Source organism: Aedes aegypti, chromosome 1 (assembly GCF_002204515.2).
Source record: "Aedes aegypti strain LVP_AGWG chromosome 1, AaegL5.0 Primary Assembly, whole genome shotgun sequence".
NCBI classification, from domain to species: Eukaryota; Metazoa; Arthropoda; class Insecta; order Diptera; family Culicidae; genus Aedes; species Aedes aegypti.
Window position 1 is genome coordinate 278,767,871 of NC_035107.1, and position 15,090 is coordinate 278,782,960.

The following is a 15,090-nucleotide window of genomic DNA, read 5'->3' on the forward strand; positions in this document are numbered from 1 at the left end:
GGGGACTCGATTATCCGGGATTCGATTATCCGAAATTTTAGACTTGATTATCCGAAATTTGTTTTTTTATGTTCTTGTTTTTCAATTTTTATGCATAAATCTGAGATAGTTTGGTATTGCAATGTACAATATGAATGGTTTTGCAGCTTTGAACGTATTTAAGAAAAGGGGGGGTTTGAAAAAGTTGTTTTTTGTGCATGCTGGTCAACATTTTTTTTTCTTGTAAAGACCCCCACTGTCCCTAGAAATAATTTCTGGCTACATCACCGCATCATATAAATAAAAAAAAAACAAATGAAGATAATATTTAAGTTCTTTTATCGAAGATTTCAATTTTTTTCTTAGTGATTCGATTATCCGGAGTGAAACAAAATCGATAATCCGGATAATCGAGTCCGACCTGTACCTACTAAGAACACAAAAACTTTGTTCCTGTATGGTTTTTCGTCGCAACTCATAATTCAAATTCGTACAACCATTCTGCATTCCTCGAGGAATTATCCCTGTCCACTCGAGTGAATGATTCGATCTTTCAACGCAACAATAATTTCATGCCGTTGTTCTTCAAAACGCCGAGCGAACATTTTTCCGTCCGGGTTTGTCACATTTCGTTAATTATTTTTAATCGTCATCATTATTGCGCCTCTTCATATCAAGAAATTTCGATAACTTTTCCGTTCCGAGAAAACGGGGAAGAGCTTACAGGGTGGCTCTGATAATCCAATGAAAGCAACGAACTGCAAGAAACAGCTATCAGGTCGTTGACATGTTTCAAGTTAACAATATCCATAATTCAACCTCGACTATTATAATGCCCAATTAGCGAACGCACGCTGTCCCATTACCGTTGCACATGCAAGGTCATTCGTCCTGGCTTGAAGGTGCTCGACGACGACGTGCCTGCTAAGACCGGGCGGCGAAGTCGGGATCAAAACGGAAAGTGAAAGGAGTTGTGGAGAACCGCGCAAGGAGGCGACGACGGCTCGCGTCTATCGCTGTAGTAGTGGAGCAGAGGTAGCCATGCCAACCACCATAGCACCTACCACGAAGACGGATGGTCTGGTCGTTCGCCGGTTCGGAGGTCGGATGTTGCTCGCACAGGCGCATGGTCGATGAAATTTCCGATTTTCAGGAGGGGAAAACTTAACGGACTCCGAACTGTACAGTGACCTTTGCGTGGGTGATACCAAGGGATTGCGTGACGTTTAAAAGTGGACCGGTATTAATGTGTAATGTGGGGCACAATTAGAGAATTTCGATACCTACACTTTTTGTAAACGTTCATGCAGCCAACATACTTTACACATGCTAAATAACACAATGAAACTTATTTTGGAGTTATTCCGGATAGTCTCGGGATACCGAAATTTGACGTACTTTCTTCTTCTTTTTCTTAACATTACGTCCTCACTTGGACAGAGCCTGTTTCTCAGATTAGTGTTCAATGAGCACTTTACAGTTATAAACTGAAAGTTTTCTTTTCTAGTTTTAATTTTCGGCTATAAGGCGGTGTAAAATTTACAAAAGGACCTTCCTTAGCCGAGTATATATTTACCGGTATATGTTTTATAACAACTGGTCTTATAATAAAATCATATAAGAGCAAAACTGTTATAATCTTGTTTCTTCTATTTGGTCGGGAACTCTTCTTCGCATTCCTCCAGGAATATTTCTACAAGGATTTATGCACTGATGTCTTTAAGGCTTCCTCCAAGTTAAAAAAACAAAGATTTCTTGAAGCATTACTCCAGATATTTCTCCATTTGTTTCTCCAGAAAATTATCTGGTAGTCTTCTCGAGATTCTTCTACAAATTATTCCTGATATTTCCTTCGGGATCGCTCCCGAAATTCTCCTGGAGAAATTCATCTAGGGATTCTACAATAACTAACTTCTTGAATTCCTATAGGGATTCCTCAAAAGTTTACTTTAGGAATTCCCTCAGGCATGCATCCAGGAAATCGCTACATGAATTCTTCTAAGGATTTTATTAGGTAATCTTCCAAGAATTCCCCTTCAAGTTTCTTCAGAGACTCGTTCTGGGCCTCCAAAAACTCCTCCGGGCAATTCTTCGAGAATCCTCTATAAATTCCTACACAGATTTACCCATGCATTCCTCCAGAGATTTCATCAAAATGAATAATAATTCATCCTGAATTTCATCTGCGATTTTTTTAAAGATTCCTCTAGGAACTTTTTTTCTCAAGAAGATGTTTGAAAGAAAAATCCTAGATGAGCTCCTGAAAAGATTCCTAGAGCAATCCCTGGAGAAACCTTAAAAAACACCTGCACGTGCTTCAAGTGGACCTTTTGTCCTTTGAAAGAAGCACCACACCAGACCACGGACTAGCATGCAACGCCCAATTTCACAAGCGAAACACGTTCCTGACGAAAAGTTTTCCTAACCAAAGCGAGAATCGAACCCGCACTCCTTGGTCGATGCGGATAAATGCGTTGTAATTCTAGAAAAAAATAAAGTAATCCCTTGAATCCCCGGTTGAATTCCTAGAAAAATGTCTGAAGTAATTCTTGCAGAAGTAAATCAAGTGATTCCTAGAAGAATTATCCATAGGAATTTATGAAAAAATCCTTGGAATTTAAAATGTCTTGGTAGTATTATTCGAACAACACGCCAAGCCATTCCCATAGGCGACGTTAGCCAGAAAGAAGGACGTTTCATGGAATACTGTACCATATGGCATGCCGTCTTCAACATCTAATTCAATTTCTCTCGCCGTTCCCTTTACGGTACCTATCCATCTGGTATTCATTGCTTTCTTCTCCATGCTCCCTCTTACTTCGAGTAAAATAGACCGATAACCAAATTAAATGCCTGTAAATATTGTTTGCAGGAATCCTAGGATGAATTGCTTATCGATTCCCTGGAGAAAATCCAGAAGGAATTGCTAAGATATTCATGGAGCCTTATCAATACTGGTCTAAAATGTATCATGGAAAACAATAGTTCTTCCTGGAGGAATCTTTGGCAAAAGCCCTAGTGAAGAAATTGCTGTAAGAATTACGGTAGAGATTATTTCTGAAAGAATTTTCGAAATAATTCCTGGAGAATTCTCTGGAAGAACCTCAGGATATATTAAGAGAGTGATTCTTGAAGGAATATCTGAAGGTTTTCCTAAAAGATGTGCTTATCCAAAACATGAATTATGTCGAATGATTTCGATTCCTTATATTACATTTTTTTACTTATTTGGTAATAACGGAAATAAAATTCAAGTATGAGAACTTTATGTTTAAGAGACCAATATAGCCGCAGCTTTTCAGTAAGATAAAACTAATGGGCATGGGTTCGATTCCCACCGGTCGAGGATCCTTTCGGGTTGGATTTTTTTTCGACTTCCCAGGAATGCAATATGAAAAACCTCTCCGTTAATAAATGCTGAGACGCAGGCTCTGTTCCACTAGGTGCGTAACGTCAGGTATATGGCATCCATTTACATCTGGATGAAAAATCATGTATTTTGAGCCGTCACATGATGGTACTATATGATGGTCTGAAAATGTCCACATCACACCCTAGCGGAACCGGTTCCGGAATACTCTGAAATACCGGCCAATTCTAAATGTTGGTCCTCTTGATGCTCTTGTAAATCGGAATGAAAAACCATTAAATTTGAATCGTCGCACAGTGGCGCATGGCCGAACAAAACCTCAAAAATTCATGTTCTCAAAATCACTCGTCAATATTTTTTATAGACTTCTAAACTATTAAGCGACAATTTCTCAAAATTTAAGATTGATCTGTTCTGTTTTCGATTTTTGGCAGCATCGTTAGTGTGGGAAAGTCAGCTAAGTTGGACTGCTCGAAATTCATCAACTATGATTCACCTAGCAAACTTCAAACAGCTGCATCTCAACGAAATCATAACCGATTGAGGCTCAATAGGTTCCATTTGAAAGCGTAGTTATAAGCCTTATTTTTGGCTATATATTATATTATATATCAAGTTGTTATTTGTAGCAAAAATAGTTTCAAACAATCTTCCTCCAAAATTTTGTTAAATTTTCAAAACTTCGTACGTTTTATGTGAAGTGTTTCGGAAAAATGAGTCACTCACTATGAAGCAGCTAATCGTCCATACTTTCAAACGTGCAATAGTTTTTCTTGCCCCTCTTTGCCCCTAGAGGTGAAAATTCCATTTTCATTTTATATTATAATTTATCGATTTCATCATTCAAATCTATATTATTTGTCACAATTCGTTTGAAACTTTAGTGGAATTACTAAAAGGAAGTTAAATTTGTATCTCTAGTTTGGGTTTATCCACAAATTTCTGTATTAGGGACTGTTAATTTTATAAAGTGAACACCTTGTGCATGCTGTATCTTTTTAATTTATCAATGAAATTTCAATCGGTTTTCTGCACATCGTTTGACTAGTATTGTACAATGTTGTGATAATAAAAATTCTCCAAAATTAATTAAATTTCACACGAATATGGAACAACGATTAGAACGGTCGGTTTTTGGAGGTTATCAAAATCAATGATTGTTAGAAATTGGCTAAAAAATTCGACAATTTATATTTTTTATTTTCAAAAAGGGCTTGTTCTTCGAAAGTATCATCAACTAGGAGCCTGATGGAAAAAATCAAGTTATTTTTGGAACAACAATTTTACAGATATAATAACATCATTTTCTCCCTATATTTTTAGAGAAAACCATTTTAAAATTGAAGGGGATCGGTATGAGTAGAATTTTTTGATTAAAAGTACGTCCTGACGGAAGTCCTAATATAGTATTAATATGAAAAATGACTTACGCTTTCATAGAGTTACTTATTAAGTCCCCAGGTGACATTTAAAGCACAATAGATACACAATTGCTTTATTCTTAGAAGACCTTTCAAAGTACATTGACAATCATCAAAATTGGCAACACTGCTGTAATAAAATCGACTTCATTTTGCACCTATTATTTTTGTAATATGTTATTCTGAGATAACCAATTGAAATTTTCGGAGAAAACCATTTACAATTTGCTGCAGATCGATAAATATGCGTACACGATTTTAAAAGTATGAGACTTTTTAGTAAAACTACCATAAACAGTAAAATTTGTGCTTAGGACTGTGGTTTAAACGCACGATTTGGCTCTCGTTTGTCCAAATATAGTTTATTTAGTAAACCAGACCAGTTTTGAACACGCTTTTTACTTTCCTCTTTTGCTGGGAGTGAAAGGATGGTGTATCAGCAAATTTGGCCATAAATGGGTGCATCACTAAAGTTACCTAATGTCAGAGAATGGTGGAATATAGTTGATTTTTTCTAAAGCTATACCTTTTGTAGAACAGTAAAGGATACAAACATACAATACAGTCACCCCACAGTTATGGATAGCACACAGATATGGATCAAAGTTGGTTTAAACGGAGAATATCTCATCAAATAGAGTTACTATAACGCAGAATACATTTTATCTACGTGAACCATAAATCTGTACAGCATTGCAATCAATCATAACATCTCCTAGCATGTTGTATTCGTCCGTATGAAATAATATGTTATCCGTATTCATACAATCGTTGATTCATAACTGTGGGGCATTGAAACCCGTACCACAGTTATGAATCAACGATAAGACGATTCCGAAAGAAACGCCTAAACGTATACTTTCACTAACACACCATTCGTTTACTTCACAGATAAATTGCTTTTATAGTGTTCTGATCCATAATATGAGTCGATTTGATTCATAATAAGGACCCTCCTCTTTCACTGATCCACATCTGTGGGATGGACAACGTTTGAAATTTCTATCGAAACCGACACTTTTTCGTAAATAACCGCGATTTTTTATGTGTATTCCTAAAAACAACTACATATATTCTGCACTACCATGCGGGTAATTTTGTTTTGTACAAGGTCACCATGATTTGTAGTCATATTTTATCCTAAAAAATAACCCTTGGCTGATCCATAACTGTGGGGTGACTGTATGTTCATAAAAATTAGGATTTTTTTTTTGCGAAAAATAATGTTAAACTTTGACGAACTGCTTTTCTTAGGAGTTTTTGGAAAAATTATTTGGCTCTTCAACCAAAAGCATTTTCTATGATCTTATATTTTAATAGTATTGTAGAATAATTGTTGAACGATGCACAGAAAACCGATTACGATTTTATCAATAAATAAAAAAGATATAGCAAAAACAAAGTGTCCACTTTATAAAATGAACAGTCCTTACAACAAAAAAAAAATGTAGTAATAGCCTTTTTATACGATTAGATGAAAAAACTTTATTTGGACCAATTTCACAAGAAAATCGAATTTTCAATTTGACTGTTATTTCCAACGGGATGATATCAGGTATGCAAGATAATTATTAGATTACCATTATCAAGCATTTTGAGACGTATTTGAGGTTTTGTCCGACCTTTGTATGAAGGACCGCCACTGTGCGTCGTTATATACATGTGTTTGAACTGCTGATTATGATATACGCCAGTTCCTTCTGAAACAGGTTCCGGGTTCCCTTGTGCCCAGAATGGCCATACTGACAAACAATTTCCAGGGTTCCATTCTAGAGTTCCATATCTTTCATATAGAGCTAAAAGAACGAAAATCGATTCAAAACTGAATTTTTGAGAGCGTTTTTAAGTCATGGGTCATTTTTGACCCTTAATGCATAATGTGTAACTTTTTCTTAATGCATTAGGAAGCTTAAGAAAATCAATTTTAAAACTGCTACAACTAAAAATGGGTAAACTTTTTGACATAAGCTTGTTTAGCAATATTGTAGCCAATATGTTGAAAGTTGTATGTGTGAAATTTATTTCTTTTCAACTTTTATAGTTTTTCTGGAAACATTGATTATTCCACTAAGCATGAAATTTTGCCCCGTCTTGCTCTAAATAAGTAGAATCTACACAATTGTTTGGAGAGTCGTTTGTAGTCATTTCCCAAGTAAATTTTAGTCCGGAAATTACACTCAGGAATCATTCAATATCTTTTGAAATGCTTTCAATAATTTGTTAAAGTCGATTGAGAAATCAATTTATTATTTTTTAGTGTACGATTTTTTTTGGAAACTGTGACTTTAGAGGCACCTCTTCTAAATATGTACAGTACTGGACAGAATAAAGTACGCATTGGCCGTTTTTCCATACAAAATGATCAAGTTTGGAGTCTTATATCTCGGTTTTTAGTTGTCCGGTTGTCCTGAAATTTTCACCGCAACTTGAAAGTAACCTCAAATTTGCTAGGCTAGAAATTCATAGTTTTTCATTAACGAACTTTTAAGTTATCGCAAATCTCAAATTTTGATAAAAATTACAAAATTTTAAAGTAAAAATAATTTTTATATGAAAATATTTAGAGCAATATGTCCTTCTGCAAAAATGTACAATATGATAAGACACACAAATTTGCAGAACATCATTTTTCGGTAAAACTGATTGTTTTCAAAATATTTTCAAAACTAAATTTTGAATTTTTTTACAAATTGAGAGATTTTCAATAATTTAAAAGATTGTGTTTCAAATGCAGTGATATTAATTGAGTAAAATCTATGTTATATCTAGGCTGTGGTGAAAATTTCAGATCAATCGGAACACTAAAACCTGAGATTCAAATCTCCAAACTTGACCATTTTTTATGGGAAAACGGCCAATGCGTACTTTTTTCTGTCCAGTACTGTATGTCCAGAAATTTTGTCAGTTGCGTCGTGCAATTCGGCGCCCCTTGAAAGCTGACGCCCTTCGCGATGTGCCCGGTCTTGGATTAATCCATCCATTCTATCAACGATTCTTAAGGAATCTCCTGATAGTTCTTTGCGGAAAATTTGAATAATTTCCAAGAAATACTTCCATGATGCTTACTGGAATTTATCCAAGAACATCTACATGGCTGGTAATTGAAATTTATGTTTAAATTTATTAGAGCTCATCAACAGGCTGGGTTACCTAAACGATGATAAAAAATACATGGAATAGCGCTGATCAAACAATAAAATCAAACCAATTTACGAACAAGTCAAAGCAAACATACCGACATCCGATTTCAAATACAAATTATTCACTAATATATCTTAACAATCGCCTGTGGAGCACTTTGCAGAACAATAATCTAGATATTCTTTCAGAAGCTATTGATGTTTCTAACAATTTTAGCAGTGTCCTTCTACAGTTATTTTCTCGAGCTTTTCACTAATTCCGAATCATCAATTTTTCTTCAAACTTAAACTTATAATTTAAACTTAAACTTCAAACTTATTTTTAAAGAACTATGCCACGTTTGAAAGAAAGAAGTTGGTGCATAGTAAGATCATGAAGAGTCTTATCCATGTTTATGGAGGATTTTAACGTAGAAGTATATAGAACAAATTATCAATGGTTCAATTATAATTGTTTGTTTATAATTTATAGTTATAATTATTTATTCATTTTTTTTGTTTTGTGTTCTTGTTGAAACATGGTTAGGTTCTGGTAGGTCCAACCTTTGGTTGTCGTACCGAGCAATTTTTGTGAGTAGGACATGTCCTACTTGTCCTACCTAATTCTCGCGCCACTGGCTAACAGTAAGACTCCCACGTGAATTGGACACCGTTCATCTCCTATTGTCGATAGAGAGCCAAACAATATCAAAAATGTTATATCGCTATCGAAGGAAGCATGCGGCTCAGTACCAACGCATTCTCTCTCGTCTCAATCTCTTACTTCGAAGTTGGGTTCGTTTCCAAATTATTCTCTCTCTGGAAAATTTACCAAAATCGTTGTCGGATTTGTCGTGGCGGTTGCAACCTTATCTCGTCGATGGAATATAGAATGCTCGAAAAAAACTGAGTGTTCTGTCTTCTAATACTATAATGTTTACCATCTGGAGGAACAGAGTTGCTCCCCTCGCACTTTCCCTGATTTCGTAGCGGCATGCTTTCGGGGGTATTGGTGTTTACAAACGATTTTGCTCCTCCATCGGTGCGTGTATACTTTCGATCCGACACGAGGAAGCATGGCCTGGCTACATACTACTATCTGGCTGGCACATATTGAGCGATGGTAGCGCGCACTAATCGACGAATATCGTTACAGTTCGATTCGCTGTTGGTTGGAGGCGCGCTCGTTGTCGTCTTCGGAACCGAGTCGAATTCAGTCGACGGTTGACTTTCAAGCGAAAAGGTTTGGGATCCTGGGAGTTGAACATAGGGTTTTCCCCCAAGAGTGCACCAATCAAGGAAAGAAATAGTGAGGAGAAGTAGAGTGAACATTGGTATCGAGGACACGGCCTACTATTAGGTCCTTGAAGCTTCAATCCGAATTTAGAGCTAGGTGATCTGTTACGTGACTCCAAGGGCAGCTAGGACGTGGAATCCTTCCACCTAAGTCAATTATATTTGGAGTCTAAGGTAAGACCAGCTAGCTCACGGCTCGAATCGGCACATATGAAAAATTCCCGAATTACCTAAGTGACTTATAAGAAGCGATAGAGTCAAAATCACTCCAGTGTGACGACTCAACGACGTAAACAACGATCGTGTTTTGTGCTTCGATATTGCCGAAAAAAAAATTAAACTGTGTTCAACAATCGCGTCGCGAGTTGTTCGACAATCCGACAATCACTTGTCCAAATTCCTCGAGCGTGAAAGTGTAAAGCTGGAACAGTAACAGTAATCGTCGTCCGGACGAACGTGGGAGGTCAAATTTAGTGCCGATGTAAGCGATAGGCCTTCGTCTGCCTTTTCCGCGTGTCAAGTGATAGGGTAAATATTTCACATGTAAATTCAAGGGCGAGAGAGGAACCGTAACCGTTCAATGAGCTCCAGCTCCAGTTCCAGCTCCTCCTGTGGGAAATCAAATGGCTATTGAATGTGAGACGCAATTACCTCTGTACCGGCCTAGCGTCAGCCAAATTGGGTATTCGAAGTGTAGTGTTTCAATTTTGTCACCTCTCGGGGGACACAATTGTAATGTGTAACCTTTTTTTAACGAGCTGACGATGTTGTTTTCGGGGGAGAAGGTAGGCTGAATTCTGGTGTAGTGCCGCTGTCAATAAATTGGAGGTGTTTGATAACATAGAAGGCTTTGTATGCAATATTCAAAAAAGTTGTGCCGCTGTGAACAAATTTAATGGCTTTCATATCCATATTAAACATGCTCAGATTTCTGCTCAACTTTGTGAACGCTCATGAAATACAGTACAGGACACAATATAGTACGCATTGGCTTTTTGTTCCTACAAAATGACCATGTTCTTAGGCATGGATCTCGTTCCCTGGTGCTCTGATTGTACTGAAGTTGTAAATTCGGCCCAGAAATATTTGAATTTCACTAAGCAGAAAGTTCATAATACTTTTGAGTTACTATAAATCTTCCATTTTTCAGAAAATGGCATAATATAAATATTTACATTCAGTTTTCTTAAAAGATTATATGCTACAAACTTGTTTGTCTTAGCAAACTGATCAATTTTGCAGGAAAACATATTGCTCTAAATATTTTTCTCTAAAAAAAATATGTCTTTTCCAAAACGTTGTCACTCTTGTCAATTTTGAGGATTTTTGATAACTTAAAAGCTTGAGGCGAATGAACTGGCTAATCAAGTTTAAAGCCTCATAAATAAATACAAAAAAAAACTTAAAAGTTTGTTAATGAAGAACTGTGAATTTTCAGCCATTCAAATTTCATGTGATTTTCTAACTACAGTGAATATTTCATATTGGTCAGAGCACTAGAAGCGAAGATCCAAGCCTCCCTACATGACAATTTTGTATGAAAAAAGGTCAATGCGTACTTTACTCTGACCAGTTATTGACGCATGTTTTAACGCAATCAACGCATTTTTTTTTCTTATTAACGCAAATTGATATTAGCATAGTTCATTGTTTCATTTCTAAAAAAATCTCGCTTTTAGTATCATAAAGGCGTAACTGAACGATTATTCTTCATCGATTTTCTCTTTAGCCAATTACTTAGCTGGGCTACTGTTTTCGACTGCTATTTTAGATTCAGTAGAAAGTACTCATTATCCTTCATAATGTTGCATCGTGAAATGTAAGCAAAATCGATTGAACTTCGTATACTAATCATAAGAGATAACCGACGAAGATAAATCGTTCACTGCAGATACGCCTGTATGATAGTCAACGCGAGAAATGCAAAAATGGACAAAAGGAAAAGGAAGCTCTCCAGTTATTAACCGTTGAACTTTTCATTAAAACATTAAGCTAAGAAACTGGCCAGTCCCAGTTGGGACGTAACGCTAGAAAGAAGAAGATGTTCTAAACGTTATCCGCCTCAGCTTATAAGCAAACACCCTCCACTTGAAACTGCGAAAGCCATTTCGCTTCAAGTGGCTACAACTGCCGTGCATATAAGACAGTTGTAATGCAACGATGAAGATGCCGCGTGTATCAAGCTTATATTAGATGAAGGTACCCAACCCGCCTACTGCGTAAACATTTTGCAAACATGTACGAGCGTTGTCGGCCTAATGGGACTGCTATCAATTGAAGCCTTGATTTGGTGCGGTAGTGCAAGGTAAATTGAGTGCTACTTGTCCATTACATATCAGTTGACCTTAGAGTTCGTCCAGGCCTTGAATTTTCAAGACCATTATAGATGTAGTTTTGCAGCGATAAACGCGCAGCTATTCAGCAAGACTGGACTGTTGGTCTTTCTGAGTCGGACCAGGCATTGCAGAACTCGTTCTCATTTGATTTAGAAGCTCGATCGTAGCAAACGAAGAAAACCATCCCATCTGTAGCGGTCCATGATCGGCAATGCAGCGCAAGTCTAAGTAGATTCACTAAATTTTATTTTTTCAATCCCTGCCTAGCTACTGCTATTTCTTTTGAAATACCCACTACTCTACCAAATTCAAATCTTGCGAATAAGTGTCGGTCATTCGAAACCTGAAAATTTTTCAAAGTCCGATTTCAAATATTGGGCGCTGACTTTTCATTGTGTTTCAAACAAGTCGGTCAGTGAAATCAATTCAAATTCCACGAGATAAGAGCACGAGCCATCTCACTTTGCTTTTTTCGTTTGCAAACAATTTCGATCTGCTGTCATCGAAAAGCTTCTGCTATTTATAAAGCTCATATCTGTACACAGCATGACACTTCTTCCATCATTATCAATGTCGCGGACAATGGTGGCCTTGTTTTGCTCCAAATTTAAGGGATAACGATTGCTTAATCGACCACACGCTTTTCTTATTCCAATGAAGACATATGATAATTTCTTAGCCCTGATGTAACATCTGCGGTCATGTTGGAAATTTCTGGCTTGGGTTCAATTCCTTGTACGGTACAGTCATCCAATTGACTTTCATAGACTGAAAATTTGTTTTGAAGAACCAAAACAACGATCAAACTAAAGATAGAAAGTTTGCTAAATGCAAATCTGGATTTCATTGGTTGGAGCTCCTGTTATGACATTCGCTGCGTATATTCTGTACAAAGGCGATAATTGGTATCTTTGACACTAGGCCACCCTGATTAACACACAGATTCGCATGGTCTACCTTTGCCGAAATGGGCGAAATTTGCACGATTCAGCCAAAATGCTACATTCTATTGTAAACGCTTATTAATTTTGTAGCAGACTAATATTTAATTATTATTTGAAAACTGTTTTGATGCACATTTTATAAAACGCCCACGCAATTTAGCATTGTGACAGCATTGCTGTTCTGTCAAACACACAAACAAGAGTACGGTGGTGCTTTCTATGCTTTTCATAGCGACCGTTTTGGTTATTTTAATTATCCATTGCTGACGAGCATTAACTTCCTTGTTTGACTGACGTTGACTGTTTGCTCAAAAGATGTCAAACGAACTCCGTATTCGTGGCACTTTGCTTGGAGAACTCTATGATTGGCAAAGGACAAACCATTCAAGCTACAAATAGCAAAGGTTTGTTGTTAGTGGAATATAGTCACTAAAATAACCAAAATTCTGTTGAGATTGTAGTGTCGCACCCGTAGGTAGAATATACGGGAATCGTCGGTGGTAGTATTTAGAGGTATGTTATGTTGTGCTTAGTGGAAATGAATTGTAGATACCTGGATGAAATAAAAGGAACAGCAGTTGCTAGTTGAATTATCAGTCAGTAGCTGTCTGCAGAGGAATGGACTAGCTTGTTTTCTTTGTGCTCAATAAGCTATCCTGGAATTGGAATTGTCTTTGTGTACTTCCAATAGGTTATGGGCCCAGGAACGGTTCATCTGCGAGTATGTCCTACAGGAGGATCGGCCGCATAAGCCGTGTAACGCCGCACGGGATCCGTAGGAGGAGCTGCTGATTGGTCGGAGCATGTACAAGCATCGGAGTCGGGCCACTTGTACAGGGCTCGAGTTGAGGAGGAGCTTCTTGATCCTCGGAAGGTAGAACCTCGACGAGCTTCGTGATCCGTTAGGAGGTAGAACCTGAACTTAGTGGTGGATAAGTAGAAGGAGCTTCGTGATCTTCGGAAGGTAGAACCTGTACGACCTTTGTGATGGACGAGATGGTAGAACCTGGAAGAGCTGTGTGGACCTGGACGAGGAGTTTGGCGACAGGAGGAGCAATCCGGATGACGACACTAAGGAGGAGTGTTGAGATTGTAGTGTCGCACCCGTAGGTAGAATATACGGGAATCGTCGGTGGTAGTATTTAGAGGTATGTTATGTTGTGCTTAGTGGAAATGAATTGTAGATACCTGGATGAAATAAAAGGAACAGCAGTTGCTAGTTGAATTATCAGTCAGTAGCTGTCTGCAGAGGAATGGACTAGCTTGTTTTCTTTGTGCTCAATAAGCTATCCTGGAATTGGAATTGTCTTTGTGTACTTCCAATAAATTCATGTTAAAATCTAGTGGTGTAGCTAGAGACGAATAGAGACGTAGTAGTCGCAGACCGCAGTACACTTTTAATTCTAGATTTTGCTCTATTAGGTTCCTCATGCGCAATAGAATTTCAGACAATTAGGACAGATAGAACATGTAAGGTGTTTCATGTATTTTGGACACAGCGTTACGCGAATTTTGCCACCTTAATTTGATCTTACCGTAAATGGCCAAATTATATACGAGTAACATTCTGTCCAAAATACTTTGATCACCCTACTACGCACAAAACATTCTGGCTCGTGTGTAGCACGTTTGAGAATATCTATAGTGATAATCTTGGGAAACTAACTGTAAGAATGGCTACAAGAAACTCCTAAACCGTCAGAAAAAATAAATGGAGAAATCCTCTCTGGCATCTCTGAACCAACAGATGAGGAAATTCGAACAATTCCACTGTTAGTAAAGGCAAGCAGTTTAGTTTATTTTTGTCGGATTCGTTTGATAAATTGGTTGGGTAGGGTTTAAATATGAAGGATACTCTTATTTGTTCCTTATTATGTTTGCATTGAATCCTGATGCAAATTGTTCAGGCTCCAGAGACTTAGCGAATTCAACAGCCTTCATGAATTATCAAAAGCTTCAGAAATTATCGTTGTGGTTTTATTTAGAATACTTATAGAAGGATCCTCCCAGAAATTCTTCTAGAGATTTCTCTACTAATCCTTCCAGAAATACTTCCAGTGATTTTTCAAAGGATGCTTAGAAGAATTTCTCCAGAATTTGCTCAGGGAAATCCATGATGACTCCGAAGCTACTACCTCCAGTAATTCCCTCAGGTATTATTTCGATTTTTTTTTCCAAAACTGTCCAAAACAGATATTTTTTCACTATTCCTTCAATCGAATTCTCCAGTTGTTACTCTAGAAGATCTTCCAAAGATTTCTACAGATTTTTTCCCGAGGAATTGCACAAAGGTTACCCAAGTAACCACAAGCATTATAACATTGCACTATTCTACTGCATATCAACAACATTGATGCAACATTGCTTTTATTCAACAAATTGCAAGAGCTGTCAAGCAATAAAGCATTAACCCTACATTACAAATGTATCAATGCACTTACATCACTTTGTAAATTGTATTGGTGCATTAATATTACTTTATAAGTTGCTTCATTGCTTCATCGTCCTTCTTGCATTAATTTAACTGTAAAAGTGCCCTTTTCCACTTTTAAACTACTTTAATGGTAGGCTTACGGCAATGCAGCTGCATTATAGATGCAATGATATATCGCTCCATGGTTACTT

General features: G+C 37.2%; 1 protein-coding gene across 3 annotated transcripts in view; it reads left to right on the plus strand.

Annotated features, from left to right (window-relative positions):
- The window catches only part of LOC5573431 (facilitated trehalose transporter Tret1), a 77,172-nt gene that overhangs the window by 14,328 nt on the left and 47,754 nt on the right, over positions 1–15,090 (plus strand). Inside the window, exon 1 of one of the 3 annotated variants that reach the window (XM_021837922.1) lies at positions 9,078–9,359. The exons of 1 other annotated variant lie outside the window; for it this stretch is intronic. The gene's annotated coding sequence lies outside the window, so the exon portion shown is untranslated. Of the gene's footprint in view, positions 1–9,077; positions 9,360–9,693; positions 9,714–15,090 lie in introns of those variants that run through there. One more of the 3 variants, XM_021837924.1, reaches the window with a different exon arrangement.